The sequence below is a fragment of the Ictidomys tridecemlineatus genome, chromosome 3 (genome assembly GCF_052094955.1).
Source record: "Ictidomys tridecemlineatus isolate mIctTri1 chromosome 3, mIctTri1.hap1, whole genome shotgun sequence".
NCBI lineage: Eukaryota > Metazoa > Chordata > Mammalia > Rodentia > Sciuridae > Ictidomys > Ictidomys tridecemlineatus.
This window is the reverse complement of record NC_135479.1, coordinates 105,637,366-105,661,011: the sequence shown is the minus strand read 5'-3', so window position 1 is coordinate 105,661,011 and position 23,646 is coordinate 105,637,366.

Genomic DNA, 23,646 nt, shown 5'->3' with positions numbered 1-23,646 from the left:
TTTTTTTGAGCCAGCATCAGATGTAGTCATTATAAAAATAACTGAATTAAATCCTCCAAGTCACAAATATGGGGAACTGCAAAATTAAAACATAATGACCAACATTTCCATAGAGACCATTAAATGTCAGAAACATTTCCATATTTGATATTTTATTTTTTCCACAGATAATATCTCTAGAATTCAGGTAATCTGATGGCCCATATTTATAGATGAGATGATTGACATTCATCATCATAGACTGCCCAAGGTCATATTTGAACTCAGTGAAAGAACATGGATGCAAATTCAAACAATAGTTCTTAAGAGTGTGTACTGTTCCGTGTTGTCTCAGTTGATGCATTAAAGATATTAGGACTAGTAATAAATCACAATGAAGACAGCAGTAAAATAATATGTGCTTTGGGCTTAGTCAAGAAGAGAAAGATGAAAACCAAGTAAAGCACTACTCCAAAAAAACTCAGGATGCAAATATAATCAAAAACTATTTTCAATAATGTTGCAAATAACTCAAATGCAGGTCAGCATGAACAAGAAAGAAGAAGCAGAAGAAGCTGAAGCAGCAGAAGAAAAATATCCCCTTTATTGTATACAGCAGTCTTTTTATAGTATTGTGAACAAAGAAGGCAGCCTTCCAACAGCAATAAATTAGGTCTTTAGGCTAGTTAAACATAGTATACAGAAGTCTTACTTTTTAATCAGAAGTGACCCGCTTCTCATGGCTTAATCTACTCTTGGCCCGAGCATACTGAGCTCTGCTCTTTGTTAAGAACAGATAAAAATTTTCTAAGCGCCCTCCTAGCCCACTTGGCAGAATATTCCATTTGCAAGCAAGTCCTATCAAGGACAGCAAACACCTTGTTTTCAATCATGTCCACTATTACCTTATCTAAACCTTGAAGGAACCTCCTGTTTTCAGGAAGGCCCCATGAAAGACAACAAACATCTTGTGTGCAAGTATGCTTTCTGTCACCTTATCTAGACCTTGACAGAACATCCCATTTGCAGGCACGCCCCATCAAGGACAGTAAGCATTATGTTTTCAAGCTCACAGTCACATATGATTCTCTACATCTCCCTCCTTTTGTTTTTGTAAATGAGCCAAAGCAGAAGCAATAAGAGAGGTTTCATGTTTCAGTTGCCTTTACTTTTTTCAGCATTGGAAGACTATATACAAAACAAAACACAAAACAAAAATTATTACAGTGCTACCTAAAGAAGTTGACAACAAGGTAGAGAAATGACTTAAAGGATTCAAATTAGCAATACTTGAAGACAATTCTTGTAAGATGTCAGATCCTGTTAGTTCAGGTAATGTCTTACTAAAGGTGTCCAAATAGTTTTTTCCAAATTCATAAGTTCTAAAGTTAAATTTTGATGTCCATTTAACCATCTTTTAACAGTTTCCCAGGAATCACTGGTATTATATGGCACAGGCGTCACACAAATATGAGAAGAATTTCAGTTACACTTTAGAACACTTCTGATAGCCAAGATAGTCACTTGATCGCTAAGCCAGGAAACAGTATGTTGTAAATTTACCACATCTGTAGCCAGTTGAGAGTCTAAGTTCTGTTGTTGTTGCCACAATCAATGACATCTTGATGCCATGTTCTCACGAAATCCTGTTTGAATGCCTTTATGTAAAGCAACACCAGCTACTGCAGCAGTGGCAGTTACAGAAGCAACTGCAAGGATTGAAGCTATAACTATTTCTATCAATAGTTGAGAGTGATGTAATAAAACTTGAATAGCATTGTACAAATGAGTAACAGACAAAGATTTAGACCAAGGACGAGTCAGATTAACAGGCACCCACAATTCTGTGTGAGCTTTAACAATAACTAAAGAATAATTATTAATTTCTATTAATGCCCAATTAGTTTTATTTACACATTGAGTAAGATAACAGTCTACACATGCTATTTTTCCCCAAGTTTCATTCCATTTCCAGTTTCCAATCATAAGAGAATGAGGAAATTTAACACATGTAGAAGCAAAATAAGTAAGATTATTATGTAGATGTACTTCAAAAGGAGAGGAATGGGATACATTTAACATGAAATTTCCAGTCCAAACAGTGAGTTTCCCAGATATTGCCCATAATTTCCATATATCCCCTTGAATATTGGAAAACTTTATATGCTGTAACATTGGAGGGACCAAAGCTAATGTTACATTTTAATTGTCTCATTACCCCAAGCATTTATCATCCCATTGTGTTGATGCCATCTTAAAGAAAGTACGATTTGACCATTATAAATTTGATCATTATAAATTTAGAATGATCAGGACTCCAATTTACTATTGTGATATTTTGATATTTGACTACCATTTTAGGGTGATGATCATGACATTTTTCCCACTCTAAACGAGTTAATAAGGCTTCAAAATATTTAGCTGAACATAAAAGAAGATGAGTTCTGACAAAACATTCTTTAGTTGTTATCAATGATTGATTAACATACATATTAGAGGTATTAAACCCTAGGGAAGATATCATGACAGTAAAAACAGCAGTAGAATAACTATGATAATTAACTCCAAAAGTGTTATAAGAATGAGAATCATTATGTGCTATAACAGGTAAACAGAAATAATGAGCCCCTATACACAATTTTTGAACTCCTTCAACAGCTACAGTTATATTAAAAATATTATACAGATTTTTATGGAATGGAATATCTTTAATTCCCCCACATACATGACGGGGGAAGAAATTAGTATTATTAGCACACACACAAACTTTAGTTTCTCCCCAGGAAATACTACGCACCACAGGAGGGTTAGGAACATAGGCCCAATAAGCAAAAGAATGAGCAGAAATTATACTTAGTACCTAGCAATTAATAACTGCAAGCATAGTTAATAAAAGATTAACAGGATTTAAAGGCTGATTTGCCTTTTGAAGGGTTTTTTTTTTTTTAGCTTCTTGAGGCAAACTTTTCATCTGTCCCCATGTTGGGGGGGGGTCCGCTGTTCTCATTGCCATCGTAGGGGTTCTTTGCATTGTCAGCTCCTGAAATTGTCTGACAAATAGGTCGCTCATTCTGCAATTTAATCAGTTTTGAAGGTACCTGGAAAGGTGTTTTACCTGTAGAAATAAGAGCAAACCCCCTCCCTATGTGGTGCCAAAACCCAGAAATCCATTCTTTATTTTTATCTCTGTACCATGTAGGTATATCTGACTTTTGAAATAATGGCTATGATTTAAACGTAGAGAAATGTTGCTGGGCTGCAGGAACCTTGGAAGTTGACCAAACATTTTAAAAATTTAAAGTTAGTAAAGTTTTATGAAGTATATTTTTGAGGTTTATAAGCCATAGCTATTTTCCTCCTTTTTATTTTATGTATATATTTTCTTAACGTACGATTTGTCCTTTCTATAATAGCTTGACCCTGACTATAATAAGGTATGGCAAATGAATGTGTAAAGTCATATTTCTGTAAAAATGAATGTAATTTTTGTGAGGTGTATGCAGGTGTATAGTCAGTTTTAATTTCTCTAGGAATTCCCATGATAGCAAAACAAGACAATAAATGAAAAATGACTGCATCAGCTTTTTCTGAAGATAATGTTGTGATCCATTGAAAATGAGTATGAATAAAATGTACTGAAATTTGGCCTATTATTTTTGTAGTCATTTTCACATATAGTGAGATGGGACATAGAGCCTTATCTCAGGTAAGGCGGGGCTCTTCATAAATCTTAAGTAAAGTATTGTAGTTTTGAAGCTTATTTTTGCTCTTAAATATCATTTTATAAATTTCATATAAATTGTTGCTCAAGTTTATATGAATATTGACTAACACAATATGATATCACATCTAAAACATGAAATAAAGAAAGGCTGAAAGCTTTTAGCTTTTTGTAGAAAAATAGAAAAGTACTTTTGTGTTTTACAATATTAACCTTTATGCAGATTAGGCTCTCATTAACTTAAAAATATATTTAAATTGTACCTCAATGTAAAACGTAACATAAAACTTTACATATCTTATTGATAATAGGCCCAGTTATAGAACATCAAATGATATAAATGAATGTTTAATATGTCTTTTCTTTTAAGCTTAAAATTACCATACTACTTTAGAACACTGGTTTGATATAATGCTCTTTTAAAGTTTCTACCTTACAGACCATTATATCTGGAAGATATGAACACATTAATAGCACCATAATTACAATGATGTTTTTATATTAACCAAGTTTAGCTTTTAAAGAAATAACATGGTACAATTTTTTAAAATAATAGTTCTTGTTTAACCAGCCTGTCTAATTTTTAATTTCTTTAAGATTACTTGCTCAAAAAACTTACATATATAATTAACTTACATACACCTTCTTAATCCCTTATTTAAACCCTCTTGTTTACTTAATCATATAGACTCTCTTATCCAGAAACACATTTTTTCTTTTTTAAATCCATATTTAGAATCTTCTAATTCTTCTTTTGTATCTGTTAACTCTTTTTTATTTACATTTTGAAATAATCCTTGTAAATTTCTGAATTAGGCAAGTTATTCCATTTTAATAAGAGATATTTTGTTATTTGTAGTACACAATTAATTACATCTGTTTACCATTTTATGAAAACATAATGTCTAAATATCAGGGATGACAAAGCAATCTTTTATCTTTTTTCTTCATTTACCAACTTACAAAATCATCAATAATGTTATCCAATGTAATTCAAGGAGTTAAGAGTTCTTATGGTATATTTAACATTTAGCATATTAACTTTGTAAATCAATCAGATATCTAACCAAAGTACTCATAAACGAGTAATCCTATGTTTAATTTACTTTACTTATTTTATCAAAACATCAGACAAGTATAATAAACAGTGTTAGCCATTTTTTTCCTTGTTGAAGAAAAGTCCTAGAACCAAAGCATATCAGACACTAATATTTTAAAGACATCTTATTTTTCATCTGTTTACCCAATTTAAATTGAACCATTTAAATCAGTGAATTAAAAATATTTGGATCCCTTTTTTTATCATTTTTATGAGGGATATATATATATATATATATATATATATATATATATATATATACACACAAATCTTTTTATCATGTACATGATATATGGACATACGCACATACAGAGATACAACCCATAACACAAGTGTGCACACATAACACAATAGTAAAGGCCTTGTAGCTTTTTCAGGTGAAATCTCCATTGCAATGTTTAAAAACTCCATAGTTGATCAAAAATAGAACTGATCAGAAAAACATTAACTTAGGTCTGTAGGATCAAAATCATGAGCTCAAAAAATACAGAATCTAAGAAAAAGCAAGAGTCCTAGAAAAAATGACTGGCCAGTAATTAGAAAGTACCATAAAATTTACCTTTTTGCTTTAGTCTAGTTTGAGTTTAGGTAAAAAGACACCTTTACCTTTTTTGTGATAATCCTTTATAAATTTGTATTTCACTGTAGTATAATGAACATCAATCATTTGTGGATTATGAAGGTTTTGTTGTCTAGTTATAGGAAATAGATGTGGTGGATTAAAAAAACCGCCAGGGGGAGCTGTAATAGCATCATCATGTATCATAGTTAAGAGGAAATGAAAAGCGCTGTTGTTCTTTACCCACATCAACTTTAGACTTTGTCACTGGAAAGAGAGAATCATTAGAAGGAGCAGTAGGTTTAAGAGAGGACCTTTGTTTTTTTAGTTTCATTTTTTTTCCACAAAGGCTTTCATTATTTCTTTCATATTAGAGTCTCTATCTGAACTCTTTGAATCCCCCTCATCATCCACATCTGATTTTGGAGAATCACCTACAGTATCATAGATATCTTCCTTGGGCTCCATTTTATTAACTTTAGTATCAGGTTTTGACATATCAACTTTCCTTTCATAATGAGAACCCTTTTTATTATTGCTCTCTAATAATTGTAATGCTTGAGTAATAGCATTACACAGTGCCCAAATTTGTGTCTAGCCTGATGCTGCTTATGGAGCTCTTTATGAGCCAGTTTCCATTTCCCTAAATTTAACTAGACCTTGGTTTGATACTGGAACCAGTGACAATGACATTCTATAATTTTAAATAACTCCTTGAGTCTCATATGAGATATTTTTACAACTATGGAATATAATAATCCTTGTAGTAACCCCACATATTTTTCCTTTAAGGACTGGGAGTTTCCCATGTTAATTCTGAAAGTCCTCCTTTAGTTTTTTCAACCCGGGGTGAATATCTTTTTGAAGAATCTTATTTTCTTAGATTCTGTTAATCCTGAAAGTCCCCCTTTCATTTTTTCAACCTGGGGTGCTTACCCTTTTGGTGCTGGATCCTGCCAACCCCGCCAAATGCCACAAATAACTCAAAGGCAGATCAGCATGAACAAGAAAGAAGAAGCAGAAGAGGCTGAAGCAGCAGGAGAAAAAAAGCCTCTTTATTGTATAAACAATCTTTTTATAGTATTGTGAACAAAGAAAGCAGCCTTCCAACAGCAATAAATCAGGTCTTTAGGCTAGTTAAACATAGTATACAGAAGTCTTACTTTTTAATCAGAAGTGACCCACTTCTCATGGCTTAATCTACTCTTGGCCCGGAGCATACTGAGCTCTGCTCTTCGTTAAGAACAGATAAAAATTTTCTCAGCATTCTCCTAGCCCACTTGGCAGAACATCCCATTTGCAAGCAAGTCCTACCAAGGACAGCAAACACCTTGTTTTCAATCATGTCCACTATTACCTTATCTAAACCTTGAAGGAACCTCCTGTTTGCAGGCAGGCCCCATCGAAGACAACAAACATCTCATGTGCAAGTATGCTTGCTGTCACCTTATCTAGACCTTGATAGAATATCCCATTTGCAGGCACACCCCATCAAGAACAGTAAGCATTATGTTTTCAGACTCGCAGTCACATCTGATTCTCTACACAACAATATATGGTAATTTTGAACATATAGTAAATATAATGTATAGTGGGAGACCTTCAATTATTATATAATCTGGATCTGTTTTAGAAATAATAGGAAAATGGCATCTGGAGGGTGTCAAAGAGACTTGGGTGCTTAAATGGGAAAATGATGTGTTGGGGTTAATTCTCACATTTCCTGATGATAATCATATAGGTTGAGATCAACAAATGTGATAGATACTATTTGAAATAAAGACTTTTTCTTTATTTTCTCCTAAAATGTACACTATGTGATTCCTTGCTAAAAAGATAAAAAAGACCAACAAACTATATGATTATATTAGCATAAAAAATGCATTCTTCTCTGAAGTTGGCCTTGGGATCTCAGCCAATACCATCCTTATTCTCTTCCACATCTTCACAGTCCTTCTTCAGCACAGGCTAAAGCCCACCAACCTCATCATTTGTCTTTGGCCCTAAGTCACTTAGGTATGATGATAAGTATGGGATTCATAGCTACAAATGTGTAAGTATCTTATGTGTAAATGTGTACGATTTTGGGGATGACATCAAATGTAAATTACCTATCTACTTACACAGATTTTTGAGAGGCTTCTCCATTTGTGCAATCTGCCTGCTCAGTGTTCTCCAGGCCATCACTCTTAGCCCAAGAAGCTCCTGCTTGGCAAAGTTTAAACAGAAATCCTCACATCATATTCTGTGTTCCCTTTTGTTCCTGTGGCTCTTCTACATGTCCTTGAGTGCTCATTTCTTATTTTATTCTACTGAATTCACCAATGTGACCTCAGGTGGTCTTGTATTTATTTCTGAGTCCTGCACAATTTTACCAATGAGCTACTTCCTCAGGCATTTATAGTCCATATTGGGTACATTCAGGGAAGTCTTCCTTATAGGGCTCATGGCCTGGGTTAGCTCTTATTAATACATTGAAACTGTACCGCACTTTTTATTAAGTGTTTCAATGAGCTGCATTTTGCCAAACTAAATTTGTTAATATGTATTGCCCTGAATTACCAGCTGATCCACTGATTGTCCTTTTATTGATTTACTAAAACATTGATTGTAGGAACTCAAGTAATCATAGGTACAACAGTGCTCAGAGTAGCATTATTAATGATAGCCCATGGTGGAAATAAGTCAATGTCCAAAAAACATACAAATGTATGAACAAAACATGGCCTGGGCATAAAATGAAATGTGACTCAAACTGGAATAGAAAAATAAATGTGTATGGGAGTACTTTGTGAAAATTAAAGTCATTATTGCAAGTGAACAGTCAGTCACAAATGAGCTAATGCTAGAGCTGCTGTTGTGGTTCAGTGGTAGCATGCTTACCTGGCACTTTTAAGACTCTGAGTTTCATCATCAGCACCACATAAAATAAATAAATAAAACAAAGTTATATATATATATATATATATATATATATATATATATATATTGCTATAAGACTCTAATACAGAAGGGGGAACTGAGAGCAGAAACTTATATGGACAGAAAGGAATAGGAGACACCCAGGGACTGAGGAAGAGGATCAGTGAGGAATTCTTATTTGATAGCTACACATGACAGTGTAGGACAATTTAAAAATGCTGTAGATGGATGGTGAATGTTCTCACAATAGTATGAATATGCTTACTGATTCTTATCTGTACTCTTAGAAAGTACCAGAATGGTAAATTTTCTTTTATGTAACCTTACCATAATAAAAAGTGCTCAATGGCCTTCATTATGTTACGTGAAATACACTGGATACACAAGAACAAATACCACATGTTCTCATCATTTATAGAAATTAATAGGTAAATAAAGTAGAAAAGAACAAAAACTTGTCACCAGAGAATCAGAAGAGAAGGGAAAGAACAGATGGTAACAGTTCAGTGAGGGACACCAAGATCAGAGCGGAGGAATTACTGCTGGTACTTTTTTGGCACAGTAGGGTAATGATTGGTTATCATGACCTAAAATGTGCTTCAAAATGAAATCCTGACTCAAAAAAATGGTTAATATTTGGAGAGATGAAAATACTTATTACTATGATTTATGTACATGTATTGAATAACCATAAAGTACCCCATAAAAATGGACATTTAAAACACATCTTTGAAGATGGCAGACCAGAGGAGGCAGCATTCTCTGTTGCTTTGTGATCCATATCTCACCTAGTCAGAATACTGCATCTCTGAGAGTGTTAGAGGACCCTATAACAGCTACTCTATGAAAAAATCACCAGTGCTGTGACCTCATGCAGGGCTCCGGGCCTCAGTGTTGGAGCAGGGCCCAAAGATCAAAGTTCCAGTTTATGCAAGACTCAGTGAGTTCCTTAGAAGAATCACCTATCAACACATCTGCAGACTGCCAAGACTTTGCTCCATTCCCATGCAGGTCACTCAGCTGCTATCTACCCACAGTACAATGACATCACCTGGCTCCCCCAACCTCATCAGACACCCCTGCGCTGAAAGCAGACCACCACCATCTTGGCTCAACATTCTTGCCATATTAGGTTGGGGCAGTTCCTAGATCAGACCTCCAGGAGCCAATGAATTTTCACAGAAATCACCAGCACTGCGACCACCCTCAGAAATCAGAGCCTCTGTGCTTGAGTAAGTGTCCAGACTCTGGAACCCAAAGCCCACAGTTCTATCTCACGCAGGGCTCACAAGCGGCTTAGCAGAAACACCTGTCAGCATCTCTGCAGAACTCCAGACTGCATGCCGCTTCCACACAGGTCACTTGGCTCTACCTATCCACAGCACAAGGATATTGCCCAGATCCCCTCAAATCACCAGACACCCCAGTACTGGAAGCAGATGGAATCCATTTTGAAAAACTTTCCTCACCATTTTGTGGTGGACATGGCAATCAGTTCAGATCGCCATCTGAGCAGATACCTGATTTCCAATTCCTCCCCTTCCCCAAAAGCATTAACTCAGCATAGTAGCCACTCAACACAAAAACAATTCTCAGTTGAAGAGGAGTGTGGTGTGAACAGGGCATCACCCACCTGGTGTGAGCCTGGGGGTGAGAGGTCCCATAGTTGGGACCTAATAAATAAGAGAGGGGAGGGGAGTAAAGTCTGAAACATAATAGAGAGATCAGGATTTGGGAAAACTCCAGGCAAAAGAGGGAGATGATACTGGGGGCTAAAGTCAGAGCAGTGGTCAAAAAAAAAAAAAAAAAAAAAAAAGAAAGAAAGAAAGAAAAAAGACCCGTGAGGTGCTATTTTCCTGCTGGGACTGCTGGGGGGCATTCCCCGCTTCCAGATGTTCCATACCAGATCCAGTCTTCACACGCTGCTTACCTATACCATCCTGAAGGCAGAGACACCTACTGGATGAGACAAACCCATCTACCAGAAGAGAAGAGAAAGAAATGGATCTCTAAGAGTATTTTTTCCTCTTTGTTTTTTTCTCTTCTACCCTTCTATCCTCTGGCCCTCACATACTCAACATATGTAAAAGCAAGAACTTTGCATGAAATAGAACTTTAAGGACTGAGTCACTTGAATAATATAATATAGAAGAATTGCATAAGCCCCCTTTTCTCTCTTTTTTATTTCTTCTTCTTTTCTTTTTCTTTCCTTTCTTTTCCTTTTTTCTTCCTTCACTCTCCAAATTATACTATTTTAACATCCTGTTTTTTCCCAAAAACATATGTGTGTTTGTTTTATGTACTCTATTGTCTTCCCAATTAATTGTCTACCCCAAATTACCTCCTATCTATTCTCCTGCTACTAACCCTCTTCACTGGGTTTCTCCTTCACATTTCCTAAAATATATTAACTTTATACCCTCACATATTTTCCCCTCAGCATATCGTCCTATACCTGACCCCAGTTCATTGTCCACTGCCAGAAACTTAATTTTTTATCAAACTACTGATTATATTTTAAATAATAATGTAATCCAACATTTCTAAACATTGAGACTAAACTCTAAATATTTTAATAACAACAATTTGGCCACTGAATGAACAATGGGTTGCAGAAGACATCAAGAGCAGATTAAAAAATTCTTAGAGTTAAATGAGAAAATCGACACTACAAATAGAAATATCTGGGACATTATGAAAGCAGTACTAAGAGGAAAGTTCATTATATAGAGTTTATTATTTAAAAGAAAAATAAAGTCAACAAATAAATTTCCTCACATTACAACTCAAAGCTCTAGAAAAAGAAGAACAAATCAACAACAAAAACAGTAGAAGGCAAGAAATAATTAAGATTAAAGCTGAAATCAATGAAATCAAAACAAAAGAAATAATTGAAAAAACTAAAAAACTAAAAATTGATTCTTTGAAAAAAATAAATAAAATTGACAGACCCTTAGCCATGCTAATGAAGATAGGAAGAGAGAGAACTCAAATTACCATCATACATGATGAAAAATATAATATCACAACAGACAGTACAGAAATACAGAGAATAATTAGAAATTATTTTGAAATCTTATACTCCAATAAAATAGAAGACACTGAAGGCATCCACAAATTTCTTAAGTCATATGATTTGCCTAGATTGAGTTAGGAAGATATGCACAACTTAAACATTGATATCCTCATTGATATTCCCCAACCAATATCAATGAGGAAATAGAAGAAGCCATCAAAAGCTTATCATTCAAGAAAAGCCCAGGACTGGATGGATACACAGCTGAGATCTACAAGACCTTTAAAGAAGAACTAATACCAATACTCTTCAACTTATTTCAGGAAATATAAAAAGAGGCAGTAATTCCAAACTTGTTTTATAAAGTCAATACCACCCTCATCCCAAAACCAGGCAAAGACACATCAAAGAAAGAAAACTTCACACCAATATCTCTAATGAACATAGATGCAAACATTCTCAATAAAATTCTGGCAAATCAAATATAAAAACATATCAAAAAGATTTTTCACCCTGATCAAGTGAGATTTATCCCAGGGATGCAAGGTTGGTTCAACATATGGAAATCAATAAATGTAATTTATCAATAGAATTAAAGAAAAGAATCATATGATCATCTCAAAAGATGTAGAAAAAGCACTTGACAAAATACAACACCCCTTTATGTTTCAAACACTAGAAAATCTAGGGATAACAGGAACATATCTCAACATTACAAAGGCTATATACATTAAGCTTCAGGCCAACATCATTCTAAACATAGAAAAATTGAAGGCAATCCCTCTAAAAACTGAAATAAGACAGCAATGCCCCTTTTCACCACTTTTATTCAACATAGTTCTTGAAACTCTGGCCAGATGAAAGAAATCAAAGTGATATATATAGGAAAAGAAGAACTTAAATTAGCACTGTTTGCTAATGATATGATTCTATACCTAGAGGAACCAAAAAATTCCACCAGAAAACTTCTAGAACTAGTAAATCAATCCAGCAAAGTAGCTGGATATAAAATCAACACCCACCCATAAATCAAAGGCATTTCTGTATATTAGTGACAAAGCCTCTGAGAAGGAAATGAGGAAAACTACCCCATTCACAATAACCTCAAAAAAATGACACTTGGGAATCAACTTAACAAAAGAGATGATATATATATATATATACACACACACACACACACACACAATGAAAACTACAAAACTGTAAAGAGAGAAATCAAAGAAGACCTTAGAACTTGGGAAAGATCTACCTTGCTCTTGGATAGGCAGAATTAATATTTTCAAAATGACCATACTACCAAAAGCACTATACAGATTTAATGCAATTCCGATCAAAATCCCAATGGCATTCCTTATAGAAATAGAAAAAGCAATCATAAAATTCATCTGGAAAAATAAGAGACCTAGAATAGCTAAAGCAATCCTTAGCAGGAAGAGTGAAATAGGTGGCATTGTTATACCAGAACTTAAACTATACTACAGAGCAATAGTAACAAAAAAAGCATGAAATTGGCACCAAAACAGACTGGTAGACCAATGAATAGAGGACACAGAAAATAATCCACAAAATTATAATTATTTTATATTAGACAAAGGTACCAAAAACATGCACTGGAGAAAATATAGCTTCTTCTACAAATGGTTCTGGGAAAACTGGAAATCCATATGCAACAAAATAAAATTGAACCCCTATCTCTCACCATGTACAAAACTTAAAATGGATCAACAACCTAGGAATTAAATCAGAGACTCTTTACCTAATAGAAGAAAATGTAGGCCCTAATCTTCATCATGTGGGATTAGGCCCCGACTTCCTTAATAAGACCCCTATAGTGCAAGAATTAAAACTAAGAATCAATAAATGGGATAGATTCAAACTAAAAATTTTTTCTCAGCAAAAGAAACAATCCATGGGGTGAACAGAGAGCCTACATCCCAGGAGCAAATATTTACCCCTCACACATCAGATAGAGAGCAATAATCTCTAACGTATAGAAAGAACTCAAAAAACTAAGCAGCACCAAACAAACAAACAAACAAACAAAAAACCCCAAATAACCCAATCAACAAATGGGCCAAAGACCTGAACAGACTCTCCTCAGAAGAGGATATAAAATCAATCAACAAATATATGTATATATACTCATCATCTCTAGCAATCAGAGAAATGCAAATCAAAACTACTCTAAGATATCATCTCACTCCAGTCATAATGGCAGCTATTATGAAGACAAACATCAATAAATGTTAGCGAGGATGTGGGGAAAAAGGTACACTCATACACTGCTGGTGGGACTGCAAATTGGTGCAGCCAATGGAAAGCAGTATCAAGATTTCTTGGAAATCTGGGAATGAAACCACAATTTGACTTAGCATTCCCTCTCCTTGGACTATATGCAAAGGACTTAAAAACAGCATACTACAGAGACACAGTCACATCAATGTTTATAGCAGCACAATTCACAATAGCTGAACTGTGGAGTGAACTTAGATGCCCTTCATGGATGAATGGATAAAAAATGTGACATATATACACAATGGAATTTTACTCAGCAATAAAAGAGAATAAAATCATGGCATTTGCAGGTAAATGGATGGTGTTGGAGGATATAATAGTAAGTGAAGTTAGCCAATCCCAAATAAACAAATGCTAAATGTTTTCTCTGATATAAGGAAGCTGACTCATAATGGAGTAGTGAGGGGAACATGGGATGAATAAATAAATTCTAGATAGGGAAGAGGGGAGGAAGATAAAGGGAGGAGGCAGGGGATTAACAAGGATGGTGGAATGTGATGGACATCATTACCCAAAGTATATGTATGAAAAAAACATGAACTGAGTGTCAATCTATTTTATATACAATCAGAGATATAAAAAATTGCAGTATATATGTGTAATAAAAATTGTAATGCATTCCACTGTCATGTATTAAAAAAATAAAATCAATAAAGAATAAATTAAAAAAAGAAACTTAGCAAGACCCTCTCTTACAATACAAATAAAAAAGATTGAAAAAACTCCTCTGGGTTTAATCCCCTATACCAAATAAAAAATAACCTTAGCTGGGCAGTGCAGTGATGCACAGGTGTAATCCCAGTTACTCTGGAGGCTGAGGCAGAAGGAATGTGAATTAATGTTCACACTAGCCTACATAGAGATAGTGTTTCAAAAAGAAAATTAAAGCAGCTGGGCATGTAGTTCAGTGGTAGAGCATCCCTAGGTCCAAAACCTCTACCAAAAACTGAAACTAAAGCCACAATGAGATATCACTTGTCACCTAGTAAGGTGACTACAGTAAAAAGGTTAGAAAAAGATAATTATTAGTAGTAAGAATATGGAGAAATTGGAATCACTATCTATTTCTGATAGAAATTAAGAATTATACAGTAGGCCTAGAAAATAGTTTGGTCTTTCATTAAAAATTTATATATAAAACTATTATGTGACATACGATTTTCACTTCAAGGTATTTACCAAATAAACTGAAAACAGAAACTCAAGCATTTGTACATGAGTGTTCATAGGAACACATCTCAAACTAGCAAAAGGATAAAAACTATCAAAATGTCCATCAACAGATGGATAAATAAAATAGGATGTGTATGTTAGAACACATACATGTATGGTAGAATATTACCGAGTCATAAAAATGAAATGCTGATACACGCTATGACATGGATGAACCTCAAAAATATTAAGTAACCCAATCAGACACAAAAATCACATATTTTATTATTTCATATATTTGAAATATCCACAATGTGGGAATCCAACAGACAGAATCAGAAAAGATGGTGTCACAGAGAATAAGTGTGAGTGAGCACTTAGTGGATACATGATTTGCATTTGTGGTAATTTAAAAAAATTGGAACAAGATAGAGGTGGGAAGTATAAAAATAATAAAGATCAGAAAAATTTCTCATTTTATTTATCTACCTACTGACCTACTTATTTATTTATTTATTTACTTATTCACTTGGTAGTGCAGGGAATGGAACCCATTGTCTCATGTGTGATAGACAACCACTTTACTTTTGACCTACATCCTCTCCACTAAACAACATATTTTTAAAATTATTACTATTATGAGAATTTAACCCCCAAAAGATCTGGAAAACAATTCCTCAAAGCACAGGAAGTCTGTTTCATTAGAGAGGATGCCAAATCTAGGCACTGTGAAAATAAATACCCACATGTTTTCTGGATCACCAACTCAGAATATGACTTCCAGAGGTTGAAAGTCTACTGTCAGGTACTTATCTAGGTACTTTTTTAAACCAGGGATTGAACCCAGGGCCAATTAACCACTGAGTTATATCCCCAGCACTTTTTATTTTTTATTTAGAGACAGGGTCTCACTGAGTTGCTTAAGGCCTCACTAAGTTGCAGAGGCTAGCTTGAAACTTGCAATCCTCCTGCCTCACCCTCGTATGACACTGATATTTTAGGCATTTGCACTGTACCCACATTCTTTATGTACTTCATTCCTATCTTTTCCATGGTTCATGGCTTGGTTGGGGGTACACTGTCTCTTTTCTTGTCTAAAAATATCTGTGTTCTACACTTTCATAAAAAAAAAACATTTTATCTGGCAGTCATTGTAGTACACATCTCTAACCCCAACTACTTGGGAGACTGAGGCAGGAGGATCACCAGTTCGAGGCCAGCCTGGGCAATTTAGCAAGATCTTGTCTCAAAATAAAAATTTTAAAAGGGTTGGAATATAGCACAATAGCATCGCACTTGCCACAGCCCCTCGGAAGAAAGGAGTATAGGAGGAGGGAGGGGGGAAGAAAACAAACATTAATCTTTCCAAGTAAAAATGGGTCCTGAAGAAAAGAGGCAAATATTGAACACTAGGCCCTGGACTTACACATTTTCTCATTGTCAGTGAGTATTGGAAGGAGAAAAGGAAACAGTGAAGCTCTGGGTAAAAATGGATCCTGGAGGAAGAAGACAATCAATTAGTGCCAGGATCTGCACTTTCATCCCTGCCCAGGAACAAAGCATTTCCAACTTTTTACAACTTTTCTCTTGAATGCTCAAACTGACATGCTCTGCTTCAGTCTCCAATCATTAAGTCACCCTCATTAAAACTATAAAACAAAGATGCCTTCTGTAACTGGCAACAAGTTTGTGCCCTGAAATTAAGCCCCTCTGATGCCTGATTGATTGACTTTGCCACTTAATAAATGGCATCACTGAATCCATTGAGATCTGCTACATCTTAGTTATTTGTGCTTATATAATTGTGCTTATATTTTGGTTCCATGACAGGGAGCCAAGAGTAAGGTGATATTTATCCTTAAATATCCTAAAAATCCCTCCCACAACTTTCAAATTAAATGACAAATGAGACCTGGGAAGTGACTGTTGATTGTCTAGCACACTCATGGATCTCTGAGTTTGGGGTAGCCTCCAGTCATGGCTCATGCAGCTTTGGCTAAAAGCCAGAATGATTGTTCCTATTCTTTTCTCCCACCTGTAAAAGCAGGCCCCTCATGCCCTCTGATGCCATATATTTGAAATATCCACTTGGTTGAGTAGTAGGTGACTTGAAACCATCCCAATACCTGGGCTAGGTTTTGTGGCCTTATTGCTATGGATGGTACAAAGATCTGTATTTTTTGTTTGTTTGTTTGGCATTGGAGACATCTAATCTACCTCCTTGGCACCCCAACCCTCTCTTCATTTACACCACACATATCTCTGGGCCAGATACCACTTAAAAATATAGTTCACTTTACTCTTTTTTTTAAAAAAAATATTTTAGTTGTTGATAGACCTTTATTTTATTTATTTATACATGGTGTTGAGAATCAAACCCTGTGCATCACATATGCCAGGTAAGTGTGCTATCTCTGAGGCACAGCCACAGACCCCAGACACCACTTTTTGCCATTTTGTTCTTGCGTCCAACACCAGCCTTCAAATTCTCCAGACAGGTAAGACCCTACCCAGTCTCCCATAGAAAGATATTCTTCCCAAGACCCTTGCCTTTTGGCCCTCATGAAACCAAGAATTCTCCTGCCGTTGAGATAGTAAGAAAGATGTCCTCCCATTCTTCAGTGGAGCAGTCTGTTCCAGTGATGTAAAATTTGAGGGGACTCCCTGATTGTGATCCTCACACTGTTCAAACCTCTCCAACATGAGTTTCCCAGTCAATACCCTGGGACTCCCCACTGGGGGGTCTCATTAACTATTTTAAGACCCTTTACTCCCAAATTGACCTCAAAATCAAATGCCTCATTACATTCAGCACTCAAATTTGGCCACAATATTAATTAAGTAATATGCACCAATGGCCCAAGTACAGGTACCTTTGATAAAGAAATTCTCAAGGACTTAGAAAATTACCTCCAACAAAATGGAAAGTGAGCTGAGATAACTTACCTTCAAGTTTTCTTTTTCCTAAGCTCAAAGTCTTTATTATATCAGCCCTGATCTGCTTTACAATTAATCCCCACAGACTCAAATCTCTTTTCCTACTTGACTGTTCCAGAAACAGCTGATGAACCCCTTTCTTATAGATCCCAGGATTCCAGTGCCCCCCCCATCAGACCCCTTGCATCATGCTCCACCCTCACATTTTGGGGCTCTAAAATTATTTTTAAGAAGTATAATGGTGGGGGCTGGGGTTGTGGCTCAATGTGGGGTTGTGGAGTGGTAAAGCACTCACCTAGCATATGCAAAGTTGGGTTCAATCCTCAACACCACATAAAAATAAATAAAATATGGGCCTGGGGATGTGGCTCAAGCAGTAGCGCGCTTGCCTGGCATGCATGCTGCCCGGGTTCAATCCTCAGCACCACATACAAAAAAACCCCAAAGATGTTGTGTCTACCAAAAACTAAAAATAAATATTAAAATTCTCTCTCTCTCTCTCTCTCTTTAAAAAATAAATAAATAAAACAAAGGTATTATGTCCAACTACAAATAATTTTTTTTTAAAAAGGAGTATAATGGTGTGTACTCAGGACTATATTTTTATTAACCCACATGAATATGGTCATCCTTCATACATCAAATACATTACATTGGAGAAAAGAAAGCTGATTCAACAAATGGTGCTGGGAAAACTGGAAATTTATATGTAGCAAAATGAAATTAAACCTTTATCTCTCACGCTGCACAAAAATCAACTCAAAGTGGATCAAAGACTTAGACACTGGAACAGAGAGGTTGTTAGAACTCAAACCTCACTGTGAGCTACATAAATTGATAATGGGTGTTTTTACTCTGAGCTGTTTTCAGTAGACACACCTCAGAAATATATCTTTTAAAAGTATTTACATTAAAAAACATTAAATAACTTTCTTACTATGTTTTATTTTTTGGTACATTTTACCCATTGGAATGTATATGAGGCCATCTAGTGGTTTGTTATGATTGGTACCCAATAAAAAATCCAGGGTAAAAAGTAAATGTACTTCGGAAAATGATAAACAAAACCTTTTTATCCAGATGGTTCTTGTTTATCACTGAGGATTGAAAAGGTTTTCTCTTTTCCACTGGGCACTACCTCTACCTCTCTGCTTACTCTAACACAGTTACTGTCAGACTTCAGCTGTAAAACAGTCTAGAGATGAGCTAAAGCTTCATATAACTTTGCCTTGGAAGCCTCAGCTCCAAAATATGAGTAGAAGAGGAAGCAGAGGAGGCTCCTGAGTAGTTGCTGGAGAAAGGCATTTTCAAGTCTGATTCTTACTACATCATATCCTGGACACAGGTACTTATTTTCAACACGATAAAGAACTTATTTGAACTATAATAGCATTTTAACTTATGCAAATTTGATAGTATTATTTACATTATTATTGTGATTTATAATATGAACATAATAATATTATCTTACATAATTAAATTATCTTTCAGAATTCTTTCATCATAAAGACTCACAAGAAATAGTACTTCAAAAAGCCACTAATAGCAAATCTCTTTTTTTCAAATATTTATTCTTTAGTTGTAGTTGTACACAATATCTTTATTTACTTATTTATTTTTATGTAGTGCTGAGGATTGAACCCAGGGCCTTGTACATGCTAGGTGAGCACTTTGCTGCTCAGCTACAGCCCCAGCCCATAATAGTTAATCTTACATAAATATCTAAATTCTTACATAAAGTGTTCAACATCTTTTTTCACAATTAACAAACTCAAACATACACCTGAAAAAATTCTGCCTAATAATAATCTTCTTGTTAATCATAACTTCAAATTACAAACACAGTGTGTACTTACTTGAGGTTAATGACACTTAATCTATAAAAAGTGTTCTGGCTTCATAAATCTGACTTTATCTTCCCCTTCACTGTAATATAGATTTTATTTTAAATTTAGACACTTTCTAAGCTTAAAACTATCCTACAAATGCAAGAAGATGTATAATAGTAAAATATGTGATAAAAGTATGATTTTCATGGCTTGACATAGTGATATTGATATAGGCAACCACAGTCCCACTTATCTTGTGATATTTTACCCCTCCTGATGACAGAAAATATATTTTCTTGATACATAATACATTTCTGAAATTTCCATCTTCTCCCAGATGATCTATTGGCTTTTCAATTTTTCTGTACCAATATATAACCATTGAAGAAAGACACAGAAATTAACATTATCTCATTATATAACTCATTATTTCTTAAATACTGAGAAATGTTTGGCTCATATGAAAATAACTAATGCTTCTGGAACTAAAACTACAAATTCATTTGCTTTATTGTCACAGAATTTTTGTTACAGAAGTAGTTTATTACACTCAAGAGAAAGAGCATTTTCTTTTTTTATCAGAAATATTTTATGTTTTAAAGAATTTATTTTACTCCTCCCTCCCAAATCTCAAATGGTGTTGTTCTCAATTTAAAACTTTTCTCACAAACATTTCTTCGAAGTTCATTTTCAATCCACTCACTGAATGAGCACAGGCTTTATCGGTGAGCATTCATATAAGGTAAGTTAAGCACATGATCAGGGAATCAATAATTTTGAAGGAGAAGAATATGGTAACTAGATAAAGATAATGTAAAATTTTCTTGACCTGGTTCCCAGATATCTACATCCAGTCATTGGTATCAGGATGACATAAGCTTGAGAAACATGGACAGATTTTTAAAGGAGACTCGGTACCTACTTCAAAGCCACCAGGAGTCTAATGCCTGATTGAATGCATTGCCATGGTTGTCACAAATAAGGTATAATCTGGCACCATCCAAAGAGTGGCCAAGTATCTGAGAGGTCTTCCAAGTGTCCTTAACCTTATTCTTGTAGGAAATTCTTTTTACTTTCTTGGAAATGAACAAGGCAGATTCGATGTGACAAGTTGAATCTGACAGATATCAACACCTGAATGATTTCTTTTGGAGAAAGAGTTTTTATTGAATTTATTTTGAGGTGTGTATCCTATTTAATTTTCCCAAGAATCAAGAGAAGGGGTTGGGGTTGTGGCTCATCAGTAAAGTTCTCACCTCGCACTGCGAGGTCCTGAGTTCAATCCTCAGCACCACAGAAAAATAAATAAATAAAATGAAGGTTTAAAAAAAGAATCAAGAGAACTTGTAAATAGCTTCCTTAATAAATTACTTTATTGCTTTGTTCTTTATTCCAAAAACATATCTTGGATTCACATTTGGGTCAGCTAATTTCCATATTGTGTTTATGACAGATCTTCTCCTATTTTCCCATATCCTAAACCTACAGCACTGTCTTCTGTTCTCCTACTTCACAAAGCATTTTTTTTGGGAGTAAGATCCGAGAAGCAATGAAGACTGCTAGCTCCACCAGTCATTGTTTTCAGCTTTGTAATCCAAAACTGTGTCATGAGCTTCATCCTGCTCACATGGAATATGCACAGTTCACATTGGGGCTATTTGACTTGCCTGGGCTCCTGGACTGGGCCACTTGTGTTTATCTATAATTCTTTATATGGTTTTTACACTAATTTTATAAGCATTATGTCAAGAATATGGACTCTCAATAACTCTGGCTTACTTTCAAAATGTATTTTGATATAATTGGAAAAACCAGGATAGATCATTAAAAGCACTTATTCCGTCATTCTTACTAATAATATGAAGACCCAGAATGTATGCACATCAAACCTCTGAATGCATTGTTTATATGTAAGAAATTGAGCAAAAATCTTGTCATTCAATGTGATTTTGAACCATGTCCTCTCAGACACCTAGAGATATATAAAAGAGGAACTAAAGGAGACTTCAGTTTCTACTCATGAATAGCTGCACACCTTGGAAAAGACATTTTATGTAAAGAATATCTCAGATCATTCTGACAAAGAATCTATCTTTTCTAGTATACAGGTTTGAGAAAAAAATGAAAACAAAAAATATGGCATTTCTTACACCTGATAACTGAGAAGACATGTCACCTTCCTCCTGTTTCCAGGAATAAATTGTAAATGTGGAAATAGCAGAAGCTGTTTCTTGAAGAAAATGGAGTTTTTTAAAAAAGTAGAACAGTGTTGGTGACCACAGATGAAAGTTTGCCAGAGGAGTTTGATGTTATGGTAAGTCCTTCTTCTTTTAGCTACAAAATATACTACATGAAATCTCTCCACAAAAGTAAGGTCACAATCAAGAAAAAAACAGAAATTGACATTATTATCATATTTCACATATATCATGCATTTTCTTTTTCTGAAATGTTTCTTTCAAAAACTTTGTGAAGTTTTTGAAACTTCGAAATAACCATGACAGACATTTAAATTTTACATTTGTTGTGAGAAATCACAACACATTGAATATTTTTTCCTATCACAAGTGATAATCAGAATTTGATATTTTCCATTTTCTTCCAAGAAATATCAGTCTCTTAATATTTTAAAATAAAATGTTAGAAGTGACAATTATTTGTGAAGCTTTAAATGAAAAAATTACTTTTGCAGATCAACACTTTTTCAATGCTATTCATATATTTTCTAGCTTACTCCAATGATGCTAATTATGTTGACTCAGTCAAAAGCAGTTACCTGAGCTGACAATTCTGACCTTGGTTAAAGACTTCACAAGCCTAGGATAGTACTTAATCCCTCACCATTCTACATATTTATAAAGAAACCTTGAGAATGTGTCCATTGGGATGGTTTACCTGAAGACCCCTGTTTACACTGCTCTAAAATTGACATCAACAGAGTTGGTGAACAATTTTTATCTAACCATATGTTCAACATAGTGTAGATCCAAAGACAAATAAAAGAGCATCTTCACCCTTAGGAAATCTGCAGGAAAAAAGAGGTAATTCCTGGCATAAAAAATGCATAATAGGTATAATAAGCTCACAGAGAAGGGGGTGATATGCACATTTCCATGCAGTAAATAGGAGATACAAAAAACCAAACATACCAATGACACAGCAGTGATGCTTCAGTTGAAAATTTTAAGAAATTCTTAATGGCTTATTTTCTCAGGGTTAGTAATGGAACCCAGAGCTGCATCATGCTAGGCAAGCACTCTACCACTGTGCTACACTCCCAGCTCAACTGAAATTGAAATGGAGGATAAGGACCATAAAATTATTCTGTGTTTGTGCATTATATTTCTTGACAATTGTTTTACTGAAATTCTTTAAGAGGTACATTGTTCTCATTGCTAAAATGTTAATATTGTACTTTTTGATAAAAAAATATTATAGTACTTATACATGGTGGTGCTCAAATGTAGTACTCACAGATTGTGACTCTATAGTAAATAGATGAAAAATCTGAGGTCAAAGTAAGCAGCTTAGTGTGATATTAAATTTAAAAAAGTGAAAAGGGCTATGGGATAAAGCTTAGTGCTAGACCACCTTGAGTTCAACTCACTTTACTAAAAATAAACAAATATTTAAACAAAAAACTCCACATCATAGGCACTAGCATGACAAAAATTTAAAAAGGAAAGTAATAACTGTAGAGAATATAAAGTAATAGAACTCCCATAAACTTCTGAGAAGTTTGAAAGTTGTACCGTAGTTATAGAAAACAGTCTGTGATTCTTTGAAATGTTAAATATAGAATAATCATTGATGTAGGACAGAAAGAGGCTGGACACCGAGGGTATTAGCAGAAAGAAGATTCAGATCAGCAATCATCTAAAAATTTCAGGGCCATATATCTTGAAAATTCTTTGAACATTATATTCAGTGGGCGGATGGAGTCAAAGATTTAAATGAAAAGTGTTTTTTGTTCTTTTTTTAGACTAAACAGAGATTTTACAAGTTTTTTTTAAACAAACTTGACATTTACAAAAAAAAAAAAAAAGAAGAGGAAGCTACCAACCACAATGCCCTCTGCACATGTTGCTGATATCCTGAGTAAGAATCTTTCTGACAAAAAGTGAAGTTCAGGGAATC